At 39.1% G+C, this 24356-nt stretch overlaps 1 protein-coding gene across 1 annotated transcript in view; it reads left to right on the forward strand.

The window, feature by feature from the left end:
• CNTNAP2 (contactin associated protein 2) overlaps positions 1-24356 on the forward strand; it is a 1163712-nt gene that overhangs the window by 828458 nt on the left and 310898 nt on the right. The window lies entirely within an intron of this gene.

Consider the following 24356-nt stretch of genomic DNA (forward strand, 5'->3'; position numbering starts at 1 on the left):
GGTATAGATTCATTTGGCATGTGTGTGCATCTTATCCCTATTCCATAAGCGTTCTGTTAGTTAATAGATGCTGTAATGCTTGATACTCCTCTCCCTTCTCCCTGCTGTTCTCGAACTGTTTCTAATGCATGGTTTGTCGCTGTTGCTGTTATTTTGCTTAATTTAGCATAGTACAGAGACTCTGCAAAGTGGAAAATAACTTCCTCTTTCTTGGGCCTTAATGTATAGGATCCTGAATCACGTTCATAACTAGAACTACTGTGATTCTGCTGATGGATACAAGCTCTCTGCTTGCATACGCTTCAGAAAAGTAGTATATGGATGTATCTTTGGGCGGGTATTTAGAAAGAGAATTTGCTTGGGGACGTGAGCTGTAGATAATGTGCATAGAAACCTCATAGTTCACACAGAGTACAGCATTAGAGTCTCCTTTTTTACATGTGTAAAAGTATTATTTCAGGACTAAATTGTACTTGTTAGTATATGTTTGTGTTATAATAAATACATACTGTAATTGCAGATGTTTACCCTAGCTTCTAGAGTTCGAAGAAAAATTAAGAAGCACAAAAAATAATAACTTAATAAAAATTTCTTTAAGGAATAATTAATTCCGGACATTTGCTTTCTTAAGCTTCTCAGAAATGTTTGGGTGTATTTTGCAGATATATCTTCGTTCATGTTTCCACCTTTGAAATGGAAAAATAAATTCTCTTAGAAGCTCTTTATAAGCCACTTTTATTGGTCTGGAAAGTGAATTTCCAGAGATACTCTGTGAGGTGGTTGGGTTTTTTTCTTGGAAGTGAGAGAAACAAACAACAAAGGCAGCTCATTTTAACCTAGATAGTAACAAAGAATCACACTGCAGTGTTTGCATAACAGCTATAATGGTTTGTACACATAGCACAGCAGTGATTTGTGTGTTAGTGGGGAAGAGGGCAATACGTTTTCTTTCTAAGCTATGTGTTCTTGGCTTCAGTCTGTGGCTTCTAAGCTAAGGAACCAATTTTTCATACCTTTCTCTGTTTTCTTTTTTTTTTTCTTTGGAGGATTGCCTTATTTGCTAAATACATCATGACACCCTATTCATCTCACAGCACAGCTCCAAGTACTCATGTGGCTTCTTCTACCACAGAGCTTTCTGTATAAATGATTGCAGCATGGTGCCCACACAAAGAAACGGAAGCAAAAAAAAAATAAATTGACATTTTTGTGTTCCTCAGGAGGTTGAATCCTGGTTGTACTGAAGCCTGTGCTAAAACTTCCGTAGACTTCATGGGATCAGGATAGTATTTGTGGCCTTGTCCAGAGATGCTTTTCTAAGTCAGAACTTTTCCTTTTCATCATTCAGATACTTAAATAAACACTTAGAATTACTTAGTCCATTTGTTTTAAATTACATCAACGAGAACAGAGAAAACTGAGAAGACCGCAGCAACTCAACTTGTTCACCTTTTTGCCTCTTGGGCCTCAATCGCTTTTCAACATGATTCCTTCTTAGGGAGAAATTGCTCAGTTAACATATTTAAACAAATCACAATCAAAGCTGTTTATTGATCTATTAATGGAAAGTGATTAACTAGCCATCAGTGAACTATAACTCTTGCTGCTTTTGGTTATGCATTTCCTGAAAAGGTTGTCAAGGTGTATACAATTGCACTAATATATGATATGCTGCTAATAATAGCTTAAATAGGTGGGGGTTTTTATGCAGTGGAAACTGCATCAAATTGCTGTATATGAGGAAAGCCTTCACATTAATAAACATGTGTTGTTGTGGGGTTTTTTTGGCTGCAGGCACAGTGGTCAAAGAATTCACATAGCCACGTGCTTTGAGAGAGACAGATGAAAAGCAGTCTGTACAAACTAAGCTTTCTAGTTCTGTTGTTAGTTTTAGACTTTGGTTCCCTATTCCTCCAGGTCCATTTCTTTTTTCTTAATCATGGGCTTTCCTCCAAGCAAAATGACACGTACGTCCCAGAGAACAGATTCAAATCATTGCCAGCAATAGGGATTGAGAGTGATTTTACAGATCACGGTGCTGTTGCCTTCTCACTTAGTCTGAGTGAAGCCAGTAATAAGATGTTCCATGTAAATTAAATCATAAGTGACTTCTGAAAACATTCCCGAAAACAGCATTCTTGTGAGACCATGGCATAGATAATTCAGGTTGGAAGGGACTGCAGAAGGTGATCTGGTCCAGTTTTCTACTCAAGGCTGGATGAACAATCCTTGTCTAGTAGCAAGTAAAGACTTATGTGCAAATGCAGTTTTCCTTCACTACTGCTTTGGGTTTATGGTTTGTTGGGGTTTTTTTAGGTTTGAACTTGCAGGCCAATATGTTTTAAATTATACTCAGACTTAGGGGTCTGTTTCAAAGTCTTAGCAAAAGACCATAAGAAAATAAAAAAAACTAGTCTAGATAGCTTGGTGACTTTCTTAAGGAAGTGCAAAACCAAACACCTCTGCTGAAAATACACCATATTATCGCAATAAACAATAAAACTACAAGTACACTGTAAATTTCTTGGGAAGCCATTTGCAGGCAGGGAGCCTGCGGTGGATGCAGTTGTCTCACCGCCTTTATGTCAATTAACTACATACTGAGGAGATCCGTGTTCAGTTCCGGACTCTAATACAGATTTCCTTTATGACTCTAACAATTTATTTATTTTTTTCTTGGTTTTTTCAGTTCTGTCAGCGTGAGGTTGATGCTTCTTATTGTCTATAGTGTCTGTTTAGATAATAATTTTTTAGAATAGGAATTCCTTTGTGAATATGCAGTTATTAGCATGACAGGGCCTTCATCTTGGCAATACAAGTAACTAGTACTGTTAATATATGAATGAAATTATAAGCCCACAGACCATAATTGCAACTTAATAACAGTGTACATGTCTATGTAAATTTGCAAAAAAAAAACCCACCAGACTTTTGTTTTGTTTTGCTCTTTTAAATTTACATTTCTCATATCCTCTTTTCTTCTCGTTTCCTTGGAAACTTCCATTTTGAGAAGATAATGATATGTTTAGTACTGAGGACACGCAGAAAGCTAGCTGTTTTCTGAGTTTTTGATCCCCATACACTTTCCAGTTGTTGTTGGAGGTGATAGGACATTTCCCTCATTTGCAAACAGGAACTTGGGGATAGAAAATTATTTTGTGCCCACTGGTTAACAAGAGGGAAAGCAACAAAACAAGATATAGAATCACTTTGCTTTTATAGGAAGAAGCTTCCCTTCTTTGCTGTAAGAAGCAAGGTGGTGTACAGGACAGTAATATAATATACTAATAGAATGCAGAATGCTAGTTAATAAAATTATATATCTTCATCCACTGTTGCCATTAGACTTCCTAATAACACTTGCCTGTGATTTCCTTGATATGAAAATATTCATGGACCACCGATCTCAGCCTCCAAAATGTGGAGGAAACAGCACGCTCTTGTGCCATTCTTCCCTTCACCCTGGGAATGGGAGCCTGAAGGGAGGAGGGCTGCTGTGTTCACAGTATCTGCGAGTCTGCCATTTCCCAGAGCTGTAGGAGCTGTAACAAATAATCGGAGTGTGGGAGCTAAAAGCATAGATACAAAGAACAGAATAAGATCTGCTGGTGTTGTGTTCCAATTTTTATTCCCATTCACTGTGCCTGCAGGCAGCATATGAAAAGCATAAAGCAGAGTTACTGCAGTACATGAATTACTGTTTCATGCCTGTTGTCTTTAGAGGAAATGAGACAAGCACCTTTATGAATTCAGGAGTTTAACAGGTGAAACAGAAAGCTTAATTTGCTGTTTATCTGTTTTATTACAATAAAGCAATTGTAATACCAGTAGTAAATAAGATTTATGGGTAGACTGTGATAAAAACTAAGTTGAAAATTTTAATATGATATTTTTCCTAAGTAGCCATCCAAATCAGAACTTAATATATAAACTTCCAAATCTCTAAATGTTAACTGATCTAGATTGCTCGTTGCAGATTTAATTCCTGCTTAAAAAGAGTTTTTCAAAAAGAGTCTGAGAGAGGAATGGGATTTCTGCAGTCCTAAAGTGATGGATGTAAGCTGTTCCAAAACTCGCTTAGGCTTCAGCATTCAATTCTCAATGTTCTTTCAGAAAACATGCCTGTAAGCTTTCATGTATCTTGTCCAGCCTTAAGAAATTTATTGATTGATCCCTTCTTAGGAGTTAGCAGGGCTCATTGACAGGGCTTTAAACTAGATATGAGGGGGGAAGGGGAGATAACTGGGCCCATCAGAAATAAACCCAAGGGAAGCATGCCAGGGCTTGAAGGATGGTTGACTAGCAAGGACTCTCACCCTGCCATTTCATTTGAGAGAAGGGACAGACATTTAGAAATCATGGAAGCACCTGAGAGGGGTCTGGTGGGAAATGGGGCCCACACTCACAAAAACGTGTTGGAATCATTAGCTCATCTGAAGTGCATCTATACCAATGCACGCAGTATGAGCAACAAACAGGGGGAGCTTGAAGCCATGATGCACCAGGAAAACTACGACATAGTGGCTATCACAGAAACATGGTGGGATGCCTCACACGACTGGAGTGCCAGAATGGATGGCTACAAGCTCTTCAGGAGGGACAGACAGGAAAGGAGAGGTGGGGGAGTGGCCCTGTGTGTTAGAGAATGCTATGAGAGCTCGGAAATCAAGTATAGTGATGATGGGGTGGAGAGTGTTTGGGTTAGGTTAAGGGCCAATAAAGCTGATGTTGCTGTGGGAGTCTGCTATAGACCTCCCAACCAAAGCAGTGAGGTGGATGAAGCTTTCTATAAGCAGCTGGGGGAAATCTCACAGTCACTTGCTGTTGTTCTTGTCGGGGAATTTAACCTCCCAGATATCTGCTGGGAATACAACGCAGCAGAGAGGGAACAATCCAGGAGGTTCCTGGAATGTGTGGAGGATAACTTCCTCACACAACTGGTTAGTGAGCCGACGAGGTAAAGTGCCCTCCTGGACCTGCTTCTTGTGAACAGGGAGGAACTTGTGGGGAAAGTAAAGGTTGGTGGCTGTCTAGGGCACCATGATCATGAGATGATTGTTTTTGATTCTTGGAGAGACAAGGAGAGGTGTTAGTAAACTGTCACCTTAGACTTCCGGAGGGCAAACTTTGACCTGCTCAGAAGACTGCTTGACAAAATCCCTTGGGAGGCTGCCCTGAAGGATATAGGAGCCCAGGAAGGCTGGACATACTTCGAGAGAGAAGTCTTAAAGGCACAGGAGGAGGCTGCCCCCGTGTGCTGAAAAACAAGTAGGTGGGGAAGGAGACCAGCCTGGCTAAATAGGGACCTTTGGCTGGACCTCAAGAACAAAAGGAGCGTCTATGACCTTTGGAAGAGGGCGCAGGTCTCTCATGAAGACTATAAAGACGTAGTAAATCTATGTAGGACAGCCAAAGTGCAACTAGAGCTCAACCTAGCTACAGCTGTTAAGGATAACAAAAAATGTTTCTATAAATTCATTAACAACAAAAGGAGGATTGGGGAAAATCTCCCTCCCTTATTGGATGCAGAGGGAAACAGTCACAAAGGATGAGGAAAAGGCTGAGGTGCTCAATGCCTACTTTGCCTTAGCCTTTAGCAGTGGAACTAGCTGTTCCCTGGGCACCCAGCCTCATGAGCTGGGAGACAGGGAGGGGAAGCTGCACGAGGTCATCACAATTAAAGAGGAAGTGATCAGTGACCTGCTACACCGCTTGGATGCGCACAAGTCTATGGGACCGGATGGGTTACATCCAAGAGTGCTGAAAGAGTTGGCAGACGTGCTTGCCAAGCCACTTTCCATTATCTACCTGAAGTCACGGCTAACTGGGGAGGTCCCAATGGACTGGAGGGTAGCAAAGGTAGCACCCATCTACAAGAAAGGCAGAAAGGAGGATCCAGGAAACTATAGGCCTGTCAGTCTGACCTCGGTAGCAGGGAAGGTCATGGATCAGATCATCTTGAGTGCCATTACAAGTCATATAATGGACAAGCAGGGGATCAGGCCTCGTCAGCATGGGTTTATGAAAGGCAGGTCCTGCCTGACCCAAAGAGTGGTGGTCAATGGAATTAAATCCAGCTGGCGGCTGGTCACAAGTGGTGTCCCTCAGGGCTCACTGTTGGGACCATTTCTGTTTAACATCTTTATTGATGACCTTGACAAGTAGATAGAGTGTATCATCAGCAAGTTTGCAGATGACGTGAAGCTAAGCGGGAGTGTTGATCTACATGAGGATAGGGAGGCTCTACAGAGAGACTTGGATAGATTGGACTGATGGGCCAATGCTGATGGAATGTGCTTCAACAAGGCCCCGTGCCGGGTCCTGCACTTGGGCCACAACAACCCCATGCATCGCTACAGGCTTGGGGAAGTGTGGCTGGAGAGCTGGCTGGCAGAAAAGGACCTGGGGGTTCTAATTGACAAGCGGCTGAACATGAGCCAGCAGTGTGCCCAGGTGGCCAAGAAAGCCAATGGCATCCTGGCTTGTATTAGAAATAGTGTGACCAGCAGAAGTAGGGAGGTGGTTGTCCCCTTGTACTCAGCGCTGGTGAGGCCACACCTTGAGTATTGTGTCCAGTTCTGGGCACCTCAATATGAGAGAGATGTCGAGGTGCTGGAGTGAGTGCAGAGGAGGGCAACAAAGCTGGTGAAGGGCCTGGAGAATCAATCTTATGAGGAGCGATTGAAGGAGCTGGGACTGTTTAGTTTGAGGAAGAGGAGGCTGAGGGGAGACCTCCTCACTCTCTACAACTACTTGAAAGGCCATTGTAGAGAGGTTGGTGCTGGTCTCTTCTCACAGGTAATTAGTGATAGAACAAGAGGGAATGGCTTCAAGCTGCAGTCGGGTAGGTTTAGGCTGGACATTAGGAAAAAATTCTTCACAGAAAGAGTGGTCAGACACTGGAATAGGCTGCCCAGGGAGGTGGTGGAGTCACCGTCCCTGAATGTGTTTAAGAGTTGATTAGATGTGGTGTTGGGGGATATGGTGTAAGGGAGAACTTTGTAGACTGGAGTTGATGGTTGGACTCGATGATGCCAAGGGTCTTTTCCAATCTAAATGACTCTATGATTCGTCTCTGTCACTGTTCTAAAGCTGATTCTAAAGAAAAGCTGATTTCAACTTCTAGTGATTTTTCAAGCACAAGAGTACTAGGAACAATGTTCTTGCTCCACTCTGACCTGCATGCTCATGTTCTGGAAGTGGAAATGAACAGCTTTTGGAGACTTCTTTTTCCCTTAGTCATTGTCATGTTGCTATAGAACTGAAACAGACATTAATTCATAGGTTAAATGTTTCTCCTTATATACATATGGGTCGTCCTAGGTAAATATTAGGTAGATAAATGATTAGTTAAGAGGTAATTTTTTCCATTCCATTATTAATACACCCTTCTTTCATGTCTTTGTTTCACTCTGCACCTTTGCTTATCTCTTAGCAAAGGTTTTTAGGTACTGTGATCACTGATTCTCTTGGTTTCAATTTATCTTCATAATACTTTTACCTGGTGAAGTAGTTTTTTTGCTAATTTTCCAAGTTATCTTTGCTGCTGTGTAGGAATTAGACTTAATCCAGTATGACTAAGTGAAAAAGGCTACATGTTGCTTTGGCTTTTCTTAGAAATAATAGTAGCTGATAAGAGCTTTGTGAATATTAGAAATCCTCTATGGAAAGCGTAACTGCAGTGCTGTGAACCCGAATTTCTTTACTATGCCTTTTTAAGGGAAAGTGATGCATTTGAGTTTTAACTTTGCAGTTATAGCGGCATATTCCAAACTGGTTGTTTCTCAATATCCACTCTCTCTTTAAACGTGCTCTATCTATTATAGGAAAAGAATCACTATCTATGTTTCTTAAAGGTAGAGGAAGGCAATGAGAACTCCACTGTTTGTACTGAATCCTGTTTCATAAAAACTGTTCAAAACCATTCATGGTTATTGTTTTCACAGAAACAGTAACAGACATTGCTTCTTCATGAACCCAGGTTGTTCCGGGGAAAAGTCATCTTTCTTGATGAATGACCAAAACAGATTAGTTTATTAATTTCTCTGACCAAATTGATCTAGGTGGCATATCATTGCATTTTTTGACAAGAATTTATCTTTTACGCATATCCTAAATGCATTCTCATTACTTAGAGTATTTTTTCTTACTCAAATATGCACTAAAAAGATCCAGTGTTTCTTTTTTAATTCCCATTCCCGAGATCAATATGTCATGAATAACTGTATGAAGAAGCAGGCTAAGCATATGCAATTAAGGGAAGATGGTATCTTCCCATGCATAGAACAAAAGGATCAGAAGACAGAGCTCCATTCCCTACTTCCCTATCGGCTTCTTGGCCTTTTCTTCCTTGCCCTGCGTTGCCTTATAAGAAGAAAAGTGTTCGACTGTTACTGAAACGTTGCCTGCCCTGTTATCAAGGATGAGATGATACTGTTTAATTTCTTCAGGCTGTGGCTTTTACAGATTATCTGAAGGTTATAGTTAGGCTTTCCTAAATTCTAACCTGAGCTTTCTCAGCGGACAGCCTGGGGCATTGAGCTGTCTCTTCTTTACTAGGTTTTACATTTGGAAAGCCTTTCTGCTTCTCAGGAGACTCTTTAAACGGTCTTTAGTTAACGTTTGGTGTTTGGAAGTACTGGAACTGCTTTGTAAGAACTACTTTTTGCTAGTGATGTTATCAGATCCCACCCTCTCTATCACGCCTGTTTTTCATAGCGAGGCCATCAGATAAGCCTGTGGAACACAGCAGGACGCATATGAACTTGAGAATGGATACGGTGTGATTACTAACATCTGTGTGGCTGTCTGAAGTATGAGGAGCCCAAAATACATCTTATTCCAGGAGTATGGTTTTCTACTGCTCTTTTTATGTATGTATGCTTGATGTTAGATACCAAATCAGTCTATTAATTTTTTTTTCTGAATTCTGTCTGAAACGGATTGCCTGAAATAATTTCCCCTTTTCACCTTGTGAATAATTCCACATACGTTTCCCCTACTTATTCACATTTTCTCTATAATATAACCCATTCTTTCCATAAATCCCCTTCAGTGATTTCATACTCTGCCTGCATAGATTTGCTAGTGTTAAAACAGTGTCTAGCTTAGACCAGCCAACGTTGCCTGAATGTGTATGAGGACGGAGTTTTACTAAAGGTTAAAGGGAGTATGCAAAAAGTACAACATATTTTAAAATTAGGTTTGTGTAACATCATTGCCATTATAAACTGGGGGAGAAGAGTGTGTTGTCCCCTTGAACTTTTGTGCCTTTATGTGCTTTTGGCATAAGCCATACGAACCTGTAGATTTCCTTATGGAAATCTGTATAGATGTAGGAACTTAGGTAGAAGGAGATGGCTTCCAGATAATGATTGCTTCTTCTTAGAAGTAATTACTTCAACAAGATCCTTTTTCAACGTATCTTTTGAAATATTTTGTTGTGTGAGATTTGCTTACTGTGAGAAGTTGAAAAAACTTAATAAATCTCTGATTTTCTGTAAAGTGGACTGAAAAGGCATATGGACAGTAACTTCTATTTTCAAGGAATTTGTGTTCCCAGAGAAAATTATTCATGATTGCTTCCTCAGATTTTTGGAATAAGGAGTGGGAAAGATATTTCACTTGATTAATAGGAATAGGAATAAGAATAAAAAATCAGTAAGATCTTAAATCTGCAGATTTAAGAAAAAGGGAAAGGATGCTTACTGCATCTACTGGTGGAAATTAAACTTCGAATCTGGGCATTTGTTGGCCAGTGCAATGACGAAGACAGAGCTGCTAACAAGATGCAGAAGACTGAAATGCAGTCCAGCATTTCAGAAGCATCAGCTAAAGATTTGGAATCAGTTACCAACTTAGGTGCTAAACTGTATTGAGTTTCAGAAAGTAGCAGCTGGTTAGTGCATACTATTCCAGTTACCCTAGAAAAGACCCTTTATGCTAGTTTCTGTTGGAAGCCTACCATAACACTGCTTTGCAGAAATTGCTGGAATGTTTTGGTAAGTCAGCATGGACTCTGTAAAGCAAACACATGCTCCGCAACTAATAGTGGGGTTTAACCTGCAGCTTATTAAGATCCTGTGCTTTGCCACAACAGCAATGGCGATGCTTTGTTTAAACTACAGATATGCAATTAGATACATGTAACTTATAGGACAGATCTTACTAACTCATAAATTCAAGACATATTTAGTATCTGTCAAGCTATTTTTGAAATCACGTGTCTACCAAACCACTTGCATAGATGAATAGCTATAATGAATCTATTGTACCAAGTTTAAATTGTATCCACAAAAGTATTTGTATTTTGGAACATGCTGTACTGTTAAACAGAATCTTTTCTCCCATCACCGTAAGAACTAGTAATCTGCTTTCTGCTAACATAAGTCCATCTCAGAAGTTCTTTTTTGTGTTTTTTTTCTCTTTCCCCTTTACTCATTCCTCTTTGATGTTTCATTGTGTCTCTACCTCTGATATTTGTAACATATTCTGATTTCACATACACTTTTGTAAAATCTTAATAGTATTTACGGTGGTGTTACTCTTGAATGACAGAGAAGTAACAGATCAAAGCTTCTTTTCTTTTTAATCATCTGTCCCCTATGGCATGGACTGTGTTTTCATCAATTTTTGCAAAGCACTGTGTCAAGTAGCAAGAATGTTTGGAAGAGATACTGAACCAATCTCTTTTCTGGAAAATCTGAAATTGCAAGCAGACCAAAAATAATTCATCTGTGATGATACTCTGCACCACTATGCAATTTTTCACCTACAAATCAAAAAATATCTTAAAAAATCTCCAAAAGTTAGGGAGTTGGAAGTAATGAGAGTTTTCTTTTGTTTGGATTGGGTGTTTTAGTTTTGTTTGTTTAACGATTTCTGTGCAAAGCGTGTTTCAATATAGCAGTCCTAAGGAATTGAGAGGATTGCTGGCCACCACTGAAAGGTCAACGCAGATCAACATTTACCATGCTAAGCACAGAGCTGGCTTAATCTCAATGAACCATAAAAATCCTAACTCCTGCTCTGATTAGTACTGCACCTTGATCTGTGACCTGCTGGCCGACTCTGTTGTTCACAGTTCACATGTTCAAGTACAAGAAATCGGTAACACCAGCAAGACTTTGTGAACACACAAAAGCCGAAGAAGGATAATGAGTAGAAACTGTGAAAGTCTGCCAAAGGCCAAATTAGGTCTTTCCTCTGATGAAGCTAAGGTTTTACCCACAGAACTTTTTCCTAACATCCACTTGGCTCATTATTAAAGCGGAGCAACTGTTTGCATGCAGCATCCCAATGTCAATGTCTCATTTTCTTTGGACACGTGCAGATTTCATATTGTACAGTAACACCCAGACAAAAGAAACATAATGTAGTTACCCATTTTGTCAAATCACTTGGCATCTTCTGTGGGCTGACTGTTAGTGTTTTGTATTGTATATGGATTCCAGTGAACACAAGAAAAAGAATAAGACATTCCAGTGTTTATATTACTGTTGTCGAGATTCATTTTTATTCAAAGTAGTGCAACTATATGGACAAATGCTTAGAGAAACAGAAAAAGGGTTGATTGCTTTTTCAATGTCATGCTAACTTTGGTAATCCTTTTATTAAATGCCGTTGCATCAGGAATTCACTATCTGTATTTTAAGAGCAAATATACAAAAAAAAAATCCTGTAAAGTCAATCTATTAAGGATTCTTTTTCTCTGTCTCCCAAACTTTGTAATCCTTGTTTGGAGTCATGACTGAGGAATGATAATAGAATAGATCATCATCTTTGTCAATGACTGAAAAATAGAAATGCTTTCTTGTTGACAAAATCTTGAATAAATAAGTTGAGCATAATCAAAACAAATTGTAAAATAATTTCTCTCCTACTTCAAGATATTCTTTGAGATTTCTATCAGATTAATTGCAGGGCAGCACTAAGGGAAGCAATATGGACTTTACTGAAGTCCTATCTCCTGTATTAAGACTGATCATTAATGCCATTTCACTGGAGTAGGGTGGTGAACATCTTTTTAGCTTTTCTTTTATTCCTAATGCCTCTGTATTTCATCAGTAAAAATGGTGGCATCTTCAATTTGATATTTTCCATGTTCATAAATTTCCTCATTCTTCTGCTCTTTCATTTAGAAGTGTGCTTTGATTCATAAAATATTTTGGTTTTAATACAAATGAATACTTTTCAAACATCAGGCACATGGCACTAGGTTTAACCTGTTTTGGAACTAAAGGAGAGTATAGATGAGTATTAATCTCAAGGCAGGAACATTTACATTGCTCCTCAGAGCCCTCATCTCCAAATGCAGCCTGGACGTGCCCTGAATAACCTGACCACTCTATTCCCTGAAAGTCTGGATATCTTTCCAAGGTAAATGGATGGACATGGGTAGGAGAGGAGGCATGGTCATTATGATAGGTTCTCTAATGGGAATTAGAGAAGGGCCAGGGTGGCAAAGCACTCCAGAAAGTACCCTCCCCTTGCTGTCAGGGCTCCTCGGATTTGCATGCCCTGGGGTCAAGACTGTGGGGGGGCACTGGTAGCCTTTAGTTCCATTCAGGACTGCTGAAGAGTGGTGCAAGCCCCCTCTAAAGCCACAGAAGTCATGCTTGCATTGCGCAACTGGAGTAATCGAGAGAAAATGGCATACATGGCTGAGTGCATCCTCACTTTCATATGTAAGTCACTTAGAATAGGGGACAAAGGCATAATTCTTGTCAGAAGACTGTATTTCACTTTGCAGAAGCTTTTAGTAAATCACTCACGATCCTACAAACTAAAGTAGTAGCATGTTTGCAAGTCATAGAACAACTTGTGAGTGTATTCCTGGTATAATAATTTATACAAGAGACTAAGCAATAGCTTGCTTAGTTCTGTATCAAAGGACAAAATCTGTAATTAATAAGAAATAAATTTTTTGAATGAAGTTGAAGGGGAATTACAGCAAGCAACCTTTTCTATTTCTCTTTGGCCTTTAAATAAGCCTCTTAAAGGGATTATTTATTATTTAAAGAGGAACTTAAGAAATGGTAATGACTGGGATTACTGTCATTCTGGAAAAAGTAGGGCTTGGTTCTGGTGTGCATTTTCTTATACAAAAATAATGTGACAAAAGTCTGAAAAAATGTATCACAATTGGTATCGCCAGTGATTGCTGGAGGGGTACCTAAGCCTGTACATGTATGTGCACAGGGGTGCAGTAACAGGCCACACTTGGCCAGAGTCTATGACGAAGAGTCCTGTAACAAATTCTGCACAGGAGCTTCCCCACATTCCGCCTATATTAATGAATGAAGTTGTCATTTCTGTAGTTTTACTATGTTTTAATTAAAACACGCTATTATTATTCTATAATAAAAAGCCTAACATACAAAAAGCTGATATCAAATTTAAATAGAGATTACAATCCCTGGATTATCAACACCACAAATTCTTGTTTGTTTGTGACAACTGAGTTTTAGTGGCATACAGATATTTACACAAATAGGCCATTTTAACATTTAAGGGAAATGCTTTGTCTGTTGTCTTATTGTGTGATGTTTCTAGAAATAAACTTAAGCTAACAAAGTTATTTTATGTTTTTTTTCCTCATACTTTGCTACTATGTTTTACCCTCATGTTTTACTATCATTAGGATTTTCAAACAGATCAGCATACTTCTTCTTTTATATATATACATATATATATAAAATTTGGTAGTAAAACTTGTTCAGATATTCTGAGTTGTCTCTTCCCCAAAACAGGTGTTTCAGGAGGTCAAAAGGATTCAAAATACTCACAATATGCACTGTAAATTTTCAACTGTGGTTGAATATTTAAATAGCAAGTTTGTAAAGAAAAAAATGCAAAGGAAAAACTATACTTCTTAGGGTATAGCTTCAATACTAAAGAAAACAATTGTTTTTTTTCATTCTCTCTTAATTCCATTCTTTCATGGTTTTGATTACTTCTTTCTTCCTCTCACTTGCTTTTTAGCTAATTCTTATTAGTACATATAGAAGGCTTATTCCTCCCACTGATAATTTTTTCAAGCTATAAAAATTTGTTTGTGGGTGCTACTTCTCTCTTTATAATTACTCTTCTTCAAATAATTTTCAGACTCTTCAGAAGAAGATGGGCAAGGGTTTAATGGACAGTGGGGGCAATGAGAGAGGATCAGAATTTAGCAGGTGGAAATAAAGAATTGATACATCTGCAGTGCTGTGGAGAGATTGTGGAATTCAGAAGCAGCGTGGGAAGAGGGTAACAGTGCAATTTTTAGGAGATAATGGAGAATCCAAATCACTCTGTGCTTATGGCAGCCAACAAAAATATACCGAAGGGTTCATTGTTGGGTTTAATTACTTTGTTCTCAAATTTGAGTTGTTTTAATTGAAACTAATGTGCTAATATTAGGTAGGTTTGGGGAAATTAAGATAAGAGTTCTATGGAAGGATTCTAGAAATTATGGAGGTGGTGCAGAATAATAAAAAACATGATATAGTAAAAATACTTGAATAGCTTTATGCAGTTTGAAAAATTGAGCAGCGCTTCAGAGTTTTGAGTTGAATAAAGTCACATCTAGTGTAACATCCTTGAAACCAGTAGAATAATAAAAAGTTAATTTGCCACATAAGCATTTTTCAGGTTTTGATTAATTTTAATGGGATTCACTATGTTTTAAAAAGGAAGCCTTTTGAAAATGCAGAGCAAGTTGTAGGTCAAAAAAGGAACAAAATGGCTTTGAGTGTCTGGGCATGTCTTTGACTGTGGGGAGAAAAAGGGCTGTTGTTGCTTTAATTCAATACCATGTTAGAACTAACTGCTTTACAATTTCATAGGAAACACCACATGACTTCCAAGGTATAGTAAACCCACATTTGCTTTCAACAACATAGAACAGCACACTGCCACATGCCACGTGTAGAAATATGTCCTAATCTAAAGTGCTTTTGAAATTGGATAGGCCTTTAAACAGCTATGAACTCTCGAATTCTGCTTTGGGATGCACTAAAAAATCCCTTCATATGCTCTTGGAGGTTGTTACTCTTTTCACTCTCTGAGATGAAATTACCCGAACAAAATCATTGAAAAGCAGGCGCAGTCCAAGAAGCGACTTGCCTGGACCTTCCCTAGAGGATTCAGCCAAGGACAGCTGATCAATTTAAATATTAACTCTAATTTAAAAGCAAGTACCAATTTAATTCAAAGTCTGTGACTGAAGAAGATAAAACAGTTTGAAGGTTTGTAGCACAATTGGTTTTATTAATTGAAAAGCAGCATGTAAGGGAAATTTTGAAAATATTGGAATACTGAGTTCTTCATCCAGCTCTAAGCACATCAGATCTCAGGCAAAACAACAGTACCTGAAAATTATTTTTACTGTGTGGCAGTTCAGCTCTCAAGATAAGATGAATTGATTGTCTCAGTCTGCTTCCTACTGGACATATGCTGCATGTAATAAAATAATCATTATTACCAGCATCTTCTGCAGCTACCTTAGGTGAGGCTGCCAACTGGCCGACCTACCTGTCTCCTACGACAGCTGATATAGGGCTGTGTGAGCAATTTATTTTTGGTTGGCTGAATGTTGGGCAGAATAAGTGAAGAAAAATAGAACAAGTGTTTAAAAATATCTGTTCTTAAAAGGTCAGCTTCTTCAGGTCAAATTATTATACGTTTCACATTTTACAGCTAATCAATATAAATTAATAGCTGCAAGAATTGAAATCATGTCTGACTAATATGATAGCCTTCTATGATGGCATGACTGGATGGATAGATGAGGGGAGGGCGGTAGATGTGGTCTACCTTGACTTAAGCAAGGCGTTCGACAGGGTCTCCCACAGCATCCTCATTGGGAAGCTTAGGAAGAGTGGGCTTGATGAATGGACAGTAAGGTGGATAGATAAGTGGTTGAAAGACAGAGCTCAGAGGGTCGTGATTAGGGGCACAGAGTCTAGTTGGAGGTCAGTGACGAGTGGTGTTCCCCAGGGGTCAGTACTGGGTCCAGTCCTCTTCAATCTATTCATCAATGGCCTGGATGAGGGGATAGAGTGCACCCTCAGCAAGTTTGCCGATGACACAAAGCTGCTGGGGCGGGGGTGGCTGACACACCGGAAGGCTGTGCCGCCATACAGAGAGACCTGGACAGGTTGGAGATCTGGGCAAAGAGGAACCTTATGAAATTCAAGAAGGGCAAGTGTCGGGTGCTGCACCTGGGGAGGAATAACCCCATGCACCAGTACAGGTTGGGGGCTGACCTGCTGGAGAGCAGCACAGTGGAAAGAGACCTGGGAGTCCTGGTGGACAACAGGATGACCATGAACCAGCAGTGTGCCCTCATGGCCAAGAAGGCCAATGGCATCCTGGGGTGCATCCAGAAGAGTGTGGCAAGCAGAGGGAGGGAGGTCATCCTCCCCCTCTACTCGGCAAGCAGAGGGAGGGAGGTCATCCTCCCCCTCTACTCTGCCCTGGTGAGGCCGCACCTGGAGTACTGTGTCCAGTTCTGGGCTCCCCAGTTCAAGAGGGACAGGGAACTGCTGGAGAGGGTGCAGCAAAGGACTACCAAAATGATTAGGGGATTGGAACACCTCTCTTATGAAGAAGGCTGAGGGATTTGGGTCTCTTCAGTCTGCAAAAAAGACGGCTGAGGGGGGACTTTATCAACGCTGCTAAATACTTAAAGGGTGGGTGTCAGGAGGATGGGGCCAGGCTCTTTTCAGTGGTACCCATCGAGAGGACAAGAGGTAATGGGCACAAACTTGAGCATAGGAAGTTCCACCTAAACATGAGGAGGAACTTCTTTACTTTGAGGGTGGCAGAGCACTGGAATAGGCTGCCCAGAGAGGTGGTGGAGTCTCCATCTCTGGAGACATTCAAAACCCGCCTGGACGCTTTCCAGTGCAACCTGCTCTAGGTGACCCTGCTCTGGCAGGCGGGTTGGACTACATGATGTCCAGAGGTCCCTTCCAACCCTATGATTCTATGATTCTGTGAAAATATAAAACAATACATTACAATTTTTATGGGTTTTTCCCCCTCAATTGTTTTTGGTCTAAACAATGTGCTAAATTTGACATTGAACAGCTTCTTCATCTAAACCTCATGTTTTGTGAAGGGAAAGATGTTTTGACACCAAAAGTGATTGGGTCCTAGTTATGTTACATTGGCAGTGGTCAGAGTCGTGCCGAGTTAGCACATTTGCATAGCTGCTACTGGATTTGTATTTATTCTTGAATAAGATGGACACAATTTATCAGAACTATTAATGAATCTAGCAATTATTATTGGCATTTACTTTCATGAAGGTGAAATGACTACAGTTATACTTTATGATAAAGTATATTTCTGTCCCTAGGGCATATTGAATTATACCATATTTCAGAAGAAAATGGTTTCCTGAACAAGTACAACCGTCCTCATCCTGTGGTCACCCAGAAGTGTTGCTGTTATTTGATAAAATTACACTTTTTACACTAAGTAACAAAGTGCAGATCTTGTTTATTTGCCAATTAATTAAGTTTATTTTCATCAGCTCTCATGGGAGCTTGGTTGGCTTTTAAGGACCAGGGACTAAATTTTGATCTTGGCTTATTTTTCAAGTTTGGAGACAGAAGTGGTTTCATATCCTAACATATGTAATGACAGGGATGAGGGGAAGCCTGATATTTTACCTGCTCTGCTGGTGGTTTTATAAAAATATTTCTATAAACAGGAGATTATGTTTTCCAATCTGGTCAGTACAATATTAAGTGTATGATAGTCATGTATGATAGTCAAAATGATTCTTTCACATATACTGGTATTTCAGTATTTGTGTTACAGAGTCTTTCCTTCCAATTTATTTTATAGCAATGTTCTACTAGTTTGTTGTTTAAATTTGATGCTGGACCACAGCCACAGGTCAGCATACTTTGGCTGGAAAATGTTTTTAAATAGCATTAAGTATGGAGATTTACATCAGGAATGACTCTACACATGGCTAATTCCTCCATCCTGTCAGGTGTAAATATGAACTGATATTAGAAAGGTTGCAATTTATGTTAATGATAGTGCCAAAAGCATTGGTACAACGCTTTTTATATGGCTTCATGCAAACGGTTGATTGCTACGGAAGTGTGTATTAACATAGAGCACATCCTCAGGTAATTTATGGGAAAATGACAAGATATGAAATACTAAGTGAGGCAATGATCAGTGAGCAATATCATTGCCTCAGATCAGTACACATTTTCAGAGTGGTGTTCATCACTGCTTTGGAGAAGAAAAAAACATACCGTACAAAAAAAATCATGATACACAAGACAGTGCTTAGAGATATGATGCAGTATAAAATCATATGATATGATACCTTTGCATAAGCACTGTGAGTTTGGGGGATTATTTTTTTAAGATGCATTCATAAAATCATCAACTGAGGAATTGAAACCAAGTATAAAAGACATGATGGGACAAAGTACATATTCGTGGAATCATAGAATCACAAAAGGGTTGGAAGGGATGTCTGGAGGTCATCTGGTCCAACCCCCCTGCTCAAGTAAGGCCACCTAGAACCGGTTGTCCAGGACTGTTTCCAGACAGCTTTTTTGGAAGTCTCCAAAGTGGAAGACTCCATAGCCTCTCTGGGCAACCTCTGCCAGTGCTTAGTCAACCTCACAGTAAAGCAGTGTTTCCTGATGTTCAGAGGGAACCTCCTATGTATCAGTTCAGGCCCATTGCCTCTGGTCCTGTCACTGGGCACCACTGAAAAGAGTCTGGCTCCATCTTCTTTATGCCCTCCTTTCAGGTATTTATATACGTGGAAATATATACCTGGAATGACTAAAGGCATATTCCATACCATATAATGTCACGCATAAAAACTGGGGGTAGAGGAAGAAAGAGTGGGGTTTGACTTCAAAGTTAGCAGTTGCTTGGTGAGTGGCTGGGCATCAGTCTGCTTAAGGGGCGTCATGAGTGATTGCCTTTGCATTCTTTGTTCTCTTTCTGTTTCCTTCACTTACTAAGCTGTCTTTATCTTGACCCGTGTGATTTCTCACTCTTCCTCTTCCTATTCTCTCATCCGGTCCATCACAGGGCAGTGAGTTAGCTGCTATGTGGGCGCTTAGGGGCGGGGTGCCAGGTCAACCCACCAGGCTTTGAATCAGAATTTGAACTCGATGCATAACTACCGTTAAGAGGTGCAGAATGATTATATATTTCAATACAAATTAAGTGCTGAGGTTTTTCAAACAGCAATTAATTGTGGAGGAGAAAGCCATAGTTTTTACTTGCCAAGAAAGTGTTTGCCAACACAAGACTGATTTGTCTGATTGTGTTATTTAGGCAGATACTGAATAATAGGAGACAACATCTGGTCAAAACCAAATATGTAACTGAAGAATATATGTGGCGCAACAGCCACAATTGCAGCAGAGCATTAGTCAGGAAATCATTAGCAATGATTAGTGAACCCTATAGACCTACAAACCAAATCATATTCTCAATTAATTTTCATATTTAATAACTTGCTAATGCCATCGTTACGAATTTTGAAAAAAATCTCTTCAGATGAACCATCCACTTTAATTAAACCCATGCAGTAGAATTTCAGTTCTTCTGTGGTCATAATTAGAGGTTGCATTTCCCTTTTCCATATGGGCAATTTGGTAAGTAAAACTATCTAAAAGCAATTATAAATTAAATTTTCAAAAGTATTTACTTTTTCATGTTGTGAGAACATGGCATACTATGCCAAAGGCTTACTGGTTTAGGATAGGTTTATTTTTATCGATCACAAGGATTAAGATAGTTTTCTGTTTCAGTCTAGTTTTAAAAATTGGATTGGATGATTATACCATGGACCTGTTTTAGCTATGCAGTTTTTCAGTATTCGTGTTTTTACTAATGAGCTCTGGTATTGCAAAGACTAAGCCAGGAGGAGGCGATAATTGCAGTCTGTTGCAAGATTTCAGCATGTGGGGTTCAGGCAAATGACTAGCTGGTATCATGTGGCAGCAGTGGAAAGGAGCAGACCTTCCCCCTCAGCTCTGCTCATCCCTCAACCACCAGTGGGATGCTTCAGAACCGGTCACATGGAGGAGATTAGGCAGACAGTGGGGACTTGGACAAGCTTCAAGTACTATGCAAAAGGCGCTTTCTCGCCTCCTAGCTGTTCAGCTTCTAGTGCGTAGTGACACAAACATTCAGCTGAAGCAATGTGTCAGTGTGTTGGCTAAATTTGCATGTATATGTGAATAAATAAACAAATAATACTTCATTTGTAGGCATCAGATGCTCAAATAGGAATTAGATGAGGGCTCTGGGGAGGTTGCTGCCAATCTTGAGGCAGATATTTTTCTCCTCTTTGCATGAATTCAGAAATTCACTGGATGTCATGTTGGTTCTCAGATCAGTGTTTTTGCAACTTTTCCATTTAGATTTGTTCTCGTAATGCTGTACTGCTTTATATTCTTTTCTTCCTAAATAAGTTGTATTGAAAGATGGAGGTTCTAATTACCTGTTCAATTGGTCATGAGAACAGAAGATCTAAGGGACAAAAATTCAGTGAAAATACCCAAATTTCAATTTTTAAATTCCTTTAGTCCTTGTTCTCTTTGAAAAGGGTGAAGGTCTCCACATATTGATTGTGAAAACAGTATCATTATATCTTTATGTAATATCTCTAATTGCCTTCACTCAGAAGACTCCTAAGTTTATGGTAGTACAATATACTGATTTGGGGGGGGGTGAAAATACAAGGTGTCAGAGTTATTCAAAGTAGCCTTAACTTAATCCTTTGTACAACCAGATGTTCTTACAACATTATTTGCTTGCTATTGTTGCCCTAGAAATAACCTCATTAAAACTAAGAAGTGTAAAAATCTTCTAGTAAATGAATTACGAACTATTTAATGTATGAGCTAATAACTCACATAGCTTTTAGTTATTTTTTGGGACACTCTCAAGGATAAATTAAAAAAAAAAAAACACAACATTTTTTAATTTACAAAGCAGCAGTACTGGGATTTAAGCTGAAAGAGAGATTGGTAATGTCCTGAAAGCATTCTTCAGAATAAAACATAAAAGTACAATAAAATAATTGGAATTATAGATAGGGAAAAAAAAATCTGGTGATGTTATCAGTTCTATTCTCAGAGCACAGCTTGGCAAGTAAAAGAGATGTCCCAACAGTAGAGTCCTTCATTATTGTGTTTTGTTCATATTTAAATGATCCATTCCTACTGGAAAACTATTCTAATTAGTATTGTAATTATATTCTGCCTTAATTTTTGTTGACTTAATTTGTCCTTTTCCTTTTCCTTGCTTTTTGCACCCCACCAATTAATTTTTCTCATCCCTAAAGTATGAATCCCCTAAATACTCAGAGATGGTTGTACCATTATATATTTGCCCTGAGGAGAGGCAAAAAGGAGAAGCCACGTACTCATAGCTGGCTCAGCCTAGGAGAAGGTATAGATGTGGGCAGAGAGTTCAGTGAAACGCAACAGATTTTAACTGCAGAAGACTGAACCATTAAACAGAAGTTCAGGAAAAAAAACCTGAATTTTTCAGTGAATGAATATATGGAACTCCCATGGAACTGCCTCTCCAATTAATATATTTTCAACTCAGTATGTTGAGCTATATAATTTTAACTTTTCAATTGTATTTTCAACTTAGTGAAAGGAATGCTTGAACACATCATACAGAAAACTTAAAACTTATTGATTATTTTGCTTTTTTGATTCATAGCCCAAGCGTACCTCATCCATGGTAGTGACATTGAAGCGAGAAGCTGTATTAAAATAAGGCAGAAGGAAAACTAGATATGACTGATGATGATGAGTAGTGCAACTTCTAACTAGGAGATGTACTACCAACAAATCACTTTAGGTTTGCATAATTCCTTCTGTGCATAGAGTGCTTCTGCTGAGTAATATCCATGAATGACTACTAATAGGAGACTTTGATCCAAATGCTTGGAGGTAAAATGGTTTCTTTGTGAACATATGTTTAGTGAAAGGCAAAGAAACTCATAATTGTTATTTTTGATTCTTTCCTTATTGCTGCTCTTGCTGTTTGACTTCACCTGACTTCACCGCTGCTGTTTCTGTTATTACTGTACTTGTCATTAATCCTTTGTTTCTTTTGCTTCTACCACAATTTGCAACATCTGCCATTCCCTCTAATGTAATTACATGATTTTGCCTTCCTGTTGTTCTTTCCTACTTAGAAGTTGTAACAAAACAAAAACTGGGAGTCTTTCAACATCAAAAGATCCATAACAAGGAGAGCGGTTTTTCTACCCAAATTACCGTATACGAGTTCTTCCAATACTAGTGTTCACTCACTTATTTTCCTTTCACCTTACGAGTACTAGCATTGTTAGTGATAGTACTAGTCTCTTCAAACTGTTTTATAGCAAAGCTAGAAACAAGATGATCTGGGATTAAAATGCCATAGAAAGTTCTTAACATTTTCTGGACGCCACAACTGCACAGAAAGAGCAAACAGGCAGACAGGATGCTCCCTGCAGTTGCTGGTTGTAACCAGTCTGGTCCAGGAAGTTCCTCTCGACTGGGCAAAATCTGGACTAACCTTCCAGCTGATGAGAACAGGTTGGTGGCAGTGAAGAGCATGGATATTTCAGTAGGGAATTTTTGCAAGAGATTTCACGAAGTGGGTGAAACAGAAAACATACTGTGCATTGTAAGAAATAATTCATTATTTTCTTACTATGTAAACAGTTGGAACTTTGTAATTTTCACTGGGATTTCTACATAATTTTGTCAGGTGTATGAGAGATTAGTTTAATTTATGCACATTATATGAATTAATAGACAATATACTAGTTAGGATCACAAACTTCTAACCACAAGACAAATGATCCTAGTGCTGCCTTCCTTGCACATCTGTGGTGGAAGTTGATGACTAGTCCCATATAGAATTTTGCTGATTTTTAAATACTTTTTTTAGCTTAACAGCTGAATCTTAAGAAAAAAATAGTTTAGACTATCTGAAATGTTTCCTTGTTCATGTTTTTCATAAAAATACATCATTCGAACATAGAATGGTACAATTCATTTTTCAATGACTGTAATAAGAAACCCCATAGCATGAAAGAAATGGAAGAGATTAATTGACAAAAGTAGGGGGTTAGTTCTACTGTCCTTCTTTCATTTAATAGCATAGTAATTGAAACGTCCACCAAAACATGTCCCTCAAGGAGCCCAAGGTTTATACATTGCTGAAAAGTACTTTAAAGTGGTGTTGTAGAGAATTTTTCTTAATGTTTCATGATCCATTTAACATTAAACATGTTAGTATCCACTGGGGCAGAGTTTTGTCCCCCATGTAAATCCTCACTAAGCTCATAGAGCTGTGAGGTGTTGCGGAGAAGCCTGAAAAGAGGAATTCAACTAAAAGAGTTCCCAGTCCAAGTCAAGGCTGACTGAGACCTTGTCAAAGTCTCCTCTTAGAGATTCTCTAATGTGTATAACATTTTGTGTGAGGCATGAAAAAGCCTTTTATGGCAGTTGATACGAACGTGTGCAGGTGGGACAGACAGGATCCAGACCCTGCTTCAGTGACCAGCATCAGAAAACGAGAGTGATTAACTCATGCAAGCGTATTTTCTGGTAGAGATCTCTGCTCATAACTGTTTTCCAGAACAGATCAGCAACTTGTCCAGTCTATGGCCCTTTCCTTGCATGCGCTTAGATATAGGAGCTCTTCCTTTGCGTGTGGCAAGGATGAGCCAGGTGAGGGGACTTGAACCCATATCCAGACAAGTGCCACAAAGCACAAACCCTCTGTGTCTTCTGTAAACTCTGGACTCAGCTGTCACCCTCTATGATCACTCAGTGAAATCATGGAGTCGTTTCGTGTGGCCGTGTTATGTCTTTCAGTGAGAAATGTGTTCCTTGAAAAAAGTCTACGTAGGTCAAATTCCATATCTATTCTGGGACCTTGACTAGTACCAAATTCTTTTAAGAAAATAGAAAAAAATTGCACAGTGGAATAACTTGCCAAGGAGGAAGTTTATCTTGCATTTGCATTAGCTGTAGAATAAAGTACTCCATGTAAACGTGATGTGGCTGCTATGTAAATGTCTACTCTTTTTCTGAATTCTTTTTAGTTTTTTGAATTGGTTATGTTGTGATAATGCTTTCTGTTAATGCCTCTGTGTGGGCGTGAACAAATGTATTGGTAGAAGTTTATTTACCCCTTTATGTCAGACATATATTTCTAAAATACTATTTATAATTTGCACTTTAGAGTTAATGAGCGCGATGCAGAGTACTTCTGGTTGAATGATACACAGTGCTATTGAGTTACTTTGGATTTAATTTTCAGAAGGTGATTGAGAGCTGTAGCCTGAGTGT

This window comes from Chroicocephalus ridibundus, chromosome 2 (assembly GCF_963924245.1).
Source record: "Chroicocephalus ridibundus chromosome 2, bChrRid1.1, whole genome shotgun sequence".
NCBI lineage: Eukaryota > Metazoa > Chordata > Aves > Charadriiformes > Laridae > Chroicocephalus > Chroicocephalus ridibundus.